Below are 6,159 nucleotides of genomic sequence, written 5' to 3'. Positions count from 1 at the left end.
AGTTTTTAATTTGATGAAATTTGTAAAATTAATGAGCTTGATTGTGACGCCCCTTACCCGTATACTGTATAGCCGAGCAAGAAGTGCCACATTCGGTGCCGGAGCACCCTATCTTGTTTTATCACATCTATTATAAACTTTTGATGTCATTTAAAACATGTATTCTATGTGTAGAAATTTTTTTTTCTTTTATAACTTATTTCTGTGGAGACCCGGACAGAGCCTCTCCTGTTTTATTAGCATCTGGCAGGTTTTCCACTAATAACCTATTAATATTTCCATATTCATTTCACACATTTTCATATCATATTCTATTGTATCATTACCTTCACAATTATTTATGAGATCTCAAAAAAATATCATCTATTGCATTCATATAGAAATTCATAGATAATAAATTATAAATTTTCATTTCAATCTCAAAGTTTAATTACAAGTCCCAAAATGAAATACATCATGACTAGACATAATGAATCAAAATACTAGTCTATATATGGGCCCTACCAAAATACAAAAGACTGGTGAGGTGACTCTGATCGATGGCAGATCTAGTCGAAACTCTGTCCGAACACTACTGTAGCGGCTGCTGATCTTCAGTACCTACGCTATGGAAAACCAATGCGCTAAGCATAACACTTAGTGGTGCATAATTTATAATAACAATAATTAAATAATTGAATTAATATCTGCGAATCATAATTTCTAGGTCTTTTACATTTTTATTGCTCTTTGGAAATAATTAACTTTATCGGGATCTTTTATGATTACTTATTATATTTTAAGTCTTAATTAATTTTTATCAGTGCCCAAGAAACCTATAACAAATTATAAAAGCTGGATGCACGGGTGTATACTGGTTAGACAACTATATGTCTGTCCAGTATATGCCTGTTAGGCACGAGGCTAGCTGTCGGGCACGAGACCTGCTATCAGGCTTGTAAAGCTAGAAATAAAGTTAGGCACAATGGCCAATGGGTAGGCATATAGCCTGTAGAAAAATCATATCAGACATATATTGTCAGGTCATGATTTGCTCTGTAAGCAGTACTACTATCTGTGGTCCCTAATTGGTATACCAATCGATCCAACTATATACGTATAAGCCTAGGCATACTTTGGGCAAATTAGTACTATTAAGCACTTATAGTTTTATTATTTCATGCTATGTACTATTAAGGGTTCATAACATATTTTTATTTCACTTCAAGTACTACCTATGCTTTATATCATTTCCTTGTTATTATAATGGGAACATAAGTCCCAAGCACTTATTCATATAACTTATGCATTTATCACTCTCATTATTTTATGTCATGTACAATACATATTTATAGTATTATTATTTCCTATATGATGGAAACATAGTTTTCAAGTGTATTTTTCTATGACTTATGTGCTTAGCAAACCATTTAGGTAAATTTATATTTTATGTATTAACTAATTTCATGTCACCTTGTAGTGGAAAAGTAGGTCCCACATACCTATTTCATCTAATTTAGTATGTAGTGACTTATTAGGGATAAGTCCTTACTAAAAATAATTTAATTCAAGAACCTTTCTTTAGGTTCAGTTTCACTGTTTTGACTTTACATATCACATTGAGCAATTACACATTATTACTTATTTCTTGAAAATGTACATATCACTTTATAGTAGGAAAATAGGTCCCACATATCCTTTCATGTGGTTTAGTGCTTAATGGCTTGTTAGGGTTAAATTCCTACCATAAGATAATTTATCTCATGGACCTTTCTTTGGTTTCAGTTTTTGTATTTTACTTTTACCTATCCATATGATTAGTTTGTAGCCACTGTTTGGCCACACTTCCTTCATGGAAGTTGTTCCTCTATGTCTTATCTTTATTTTTCCTTTTGAATCATGTCAATTTGAGTTTTAGAACTCAAGTTATGGTCAGATAACCATAATTGACTCATTCTCAGATTCTGGTTTCTTAACTAGGTAGCTTTTGGACTTAAATCTTACCTAATTAATGGAACAGGTTGTAGTCACTTTTAGGCATGGATCTTTATAAAAATTGTTGCCCTATGTCTTATGATCATTAAGAAATTTGTATCACAATTTTTCAAGTTTTTCGGAATTATTTATGGCCAATTAACTGACCTGGGTTCATGTACCCTGTGCCAACAAGGGCTCAGTTCAGGACAGTGACTGCAGGTCACTTTTTGAGATTTTAAATTCATAATTTGAGGATGGTTCCTAAAACAAAGTTGTACCCCTGTTTCTTAGGTTTCTGGAAAGGTATGGCTCATCTCAATTGGATTTTTTTAGTGGGAGTTATGACTAAAAGACTGTTCTAGGGTCAAGTGAAGTTTGGTCAGATTGTAGGTTTTGATGCAGTGATTTATTCTAACTGTTTGACCTAGTTCTCTTGTTTTCTGGATTTTGGTCAAAACACCAATTTTGTAGATCTGTGTCTTGTGGACATTTTTCCACTGGTTTCATTAAATTTGAGTCTTGTAGACCAAGTTATGGTCATTTTTCCAAAACTGGTCGGGTGAGGTTTGTTCCAGCAGTTTCTGGGTAACCTAATTCTGGGCAGTTTTGTGACCCAACTTGGGCTAGCAATTTGGTTTGGTTTTTGGCATTTCTTGGTTCAGTGGTCATCATGAAAATTGTAGCCCTATATCTAAGCTTTCCAATGGTATCAAATTCAGGTCATTTGGACTAGTGTAGAGGGAGTTATGACCAAATGAACATGTACTGTTCATTTGGTCATTTTCTAGGTTTGGTGCAGGGTAATTCGGATTTGGGCAGTATTTAGGTCAAGTTTTGGATAGAATTTGGGCATGGTTTCTTTAAGGAAAATGAGCTATTTTTGGTCTAGTTTCACCTTCAATTGGCCTCATACCAATTAGAGTCACATATTTTCAGTTATTGTTCAAAACTCATGCTGGACTCATTGAGTCCCAAAACCTGTAGAAAACAAACACTCCCAATTTCATTTTCCTCCATCTTCCTTACTTCAATTGGTATGCATAGCACTTTTATAAGCAACAATCTCAACTCAACCAAGTCAATTTCAAGTATTTACATAAAGTCCCCACATCATATACATAAACTCTAATTCCAATCACCCAATTTATACAAACTCAACTCTTTTACACTTCTTATCATATCAACTATTCAAACATCCTTATGGAACCATTTTTGTGATGCCCCTTACTCGTCTATTGTATAGCCGAGCAAGAAGTGTCACATTTGGTGCCGGAGCACCCTATCTTGTCTTATCATATCTATTGTAAACTTTTGATGTCATTTAAAATATGTATTCTATGTGTAGAATTTTTTTTTTATATCTTATATCTGTGGAGACCCGGACAGAGCTTCCCCTGTCTTATTAGCATCTGGCGGGCTTTCACTAATCACCTGTTAACGTGTCCATATTCATTTCACACATTTCCATATTATATTCTCTTGTATCATATCATTTACAATTATTTATGAGATCTAAAAATGAAGTATCATCTATTGCATTCATATAAAAATTCATAGATAATAAATTACAAGTTTTCATTTCAATCTCAACGTTTAATTACAAGTCCAAAATGAAACACATCATGACTAGACATAATGAACCAAAATACTAGTCTATACATGGGCCCTACCAAAAATATAAAAGACCGGTGAGGTGACTCTGGATAATGGCAGATCTGGTCAGAGCTCTGTCAGTGCACTACTGGTGTTGCTACTGTGGCTGCTGGGACTGATCTCCAGTACCTACGCGATGGAAAACCAATGCGCTAAGCATAACGCTTAGTGGTGCATAATTTATAATAACAATAATTTAACAATTTAAATAATAATGGCAAATTCATAATTTCTGTGTCTTTTACATTTTTATTACACTTTGGAAAAATTTTAATTTATCAGGATTTTTTCTGTTTACTTATTGTATATTCAATCTTAATTAATCATTTTCAATGCCCAAGAAACCTATAACAAATTATAAAAGCTGGATGCACGGGTGTATACTGGTTAGACAGCCATATGTCTATCCAGTATACGTCTGTCAGGCACGAGGCCAGCTGTCGGGCATGAGACCCGCTGTCAGGCTTATAAAGCCAGAAATAAGGAGGCACAATGGCCAGTAAGCAGGCATATAGCATATAGAACAATCATACCAGACATATATTGTCAGTTCATGATTTTCTCGGTAGGCAGTACTGCTATCTGTAGTCCCTAATTGGTATACCAATTTATCCAAACTAAATAAATAAGTCTAGGTATACTATGGGCAATTAAACATTTTTAATTATTTTAGCACTATTTTTCTGGTACTGTTTATTGGTACCATTAATTTCATATTAATAGGACATTAGTCCTAATTTACATATTCATATCATTTTTAATATTTAATTATCCTTATGAGTATTTTAATTATCATATATAGCATTTTTCTCATGAACCTTTCTTTAGGTTCATTTTGATGTGTTATTTTTATCTAGGAATTTGACTAGGTTAGGATGTCTAGCTGGTCACACTTGCTTCATAATAAATGCTCCTCTATGTTTAAACTTGAATTTCAGTTTTTGAATCACTGAATTTGGGGTTATAGAACTCAAGTTATGGTCAAAATACCATAACTGGTCCCTTTGCCTCTAAGCTGTCCAAAATTTACAATTTCTGGTCAATAAACTTTGACCAGTCATTTGATTATTTTATGGTCATTTTTAGACTTAGGTTCCTTTACAAGATATGTTCCTCTATGTCTTAGGGACTCCCACGTACAATTTCATAATTTTCTAAGCTTGGTATAGTGAGTTATAGTCAATGTATTAACCTAGACTCTCAGTCTTATAAGGGCAATAACCAACTTCAGGGCAGTATGTTTGACCCCCTTTTTAGGGTCTTTACACTTAGAATTTGGCAAAGGTGTCTAAATCAATGTTGTAGCCCTAAGTATCATGTTTCCAGATCATATTAGCACGTCTCAAATGGAATTTCCTAGTGGGAGTTATGGCCAAATGAACACACGGGTATCAAATGGCATTCTGGGTTCAACTTAACATTTTCCAGATTTCAATTCCTAACTTTGGCTAATATTTTCCCTAGGATGCAATGGTTTCTAGAGCTTGGTCAAAACATAAAAATTGTTGTGCTATGTCTTATAAAACTTTTGGCACTAGTTTCACTCAATTTGAAGCTTTGGAGACCAAGTTATGGCATTTTTGGCCAAAACTGGTCAAGCATACCAAAGGAACAGTATTTTGGACAATTTTTGGGTTGGCAGTGTTAGTGACCCAAATTGTGCTAACAATTTGAATTAGTTAAAGGCAAAACTGGATCAAGTGGTCTTCATGAAAAGTGTAGCCCTATGTCTAAGCTTTCCATTGATTTAAATTTTAGGTCATTTGGACCAGTATAGAGAGAGTTATGACTAAATGAATATGTACTGTTCATTTGGTCATTTTCTAGGTTGGCAGTGTTTAGTTATCCTGGTTTGGGCAAAGAATTGGTAATGATTTTGACAAAATTTGGGCATGGTGTCCACATGGGATATTTTGAGTCTATTTTCACCTCCAATTGGCCTCATACCAATTGGAGTCACACATTTTCAGTTATGGGTCAATAAACCCAATGGACTCATTGAGTCCAAACTTACAGAAAATTGAACACTCCCAATATCTCAATTCCTTCAACTTCCTTACTTTAATTTGCATGAAATACACTTCTATAAGCAACAATCTCAACTCAATAGGTCAATTTCAATATTTACACCAAGTCCTCAAGCATTTACACAAACACTACACAATCAAATACCCAAACATTTCAAGTCATCACACATTCTCATAGAATCATTTTTCATCACTTAAAAGCAACAAACTTCAAGTTCCATGGCTGCCAAAAATTCAAGGGTTCTTTCCTCAAGATTTTCTTTTTGTTTTAATGATATTTATGCTTGGCTAAACATGCTTTTCATGTTTAATAAAGAGAAGAAGAGGGATTGATGCACTAACCTTACTTGAGCTTCCCTAACTTCAATTTTCTTGCTTCCAATGGGTGTCTATAGCTTCCTTAGGGTGTGGGGAGTATTTTTTGTGAAGTGGGCTATGGGCTTTGGTGTGTGGAAGCTTGGGAAATCAAGCTTGGAAGCTTGATAACAATAGAAGAAATGGGGAGACAATGGTGCTAGCCATG

Source organism: Hevea brasiliensis, chromosome 14, assembly GCF_030052815.1.
Source record: "Hevea brasiliensis isolate MT/VB/25A 57/8 chromosome 14, ASM3005281v1, whole genome shotgun sequence".
NCBI classification, from domain to species: Eukaryota; Viridiplantae; Streptophyta; class Magnoliopsida; order Malpighiales; family Euphorbiaceae; genus Hevea; species Hevea brasiliensis.
This window is presented reverse-complemented; position numbering follows the sequence as displayed.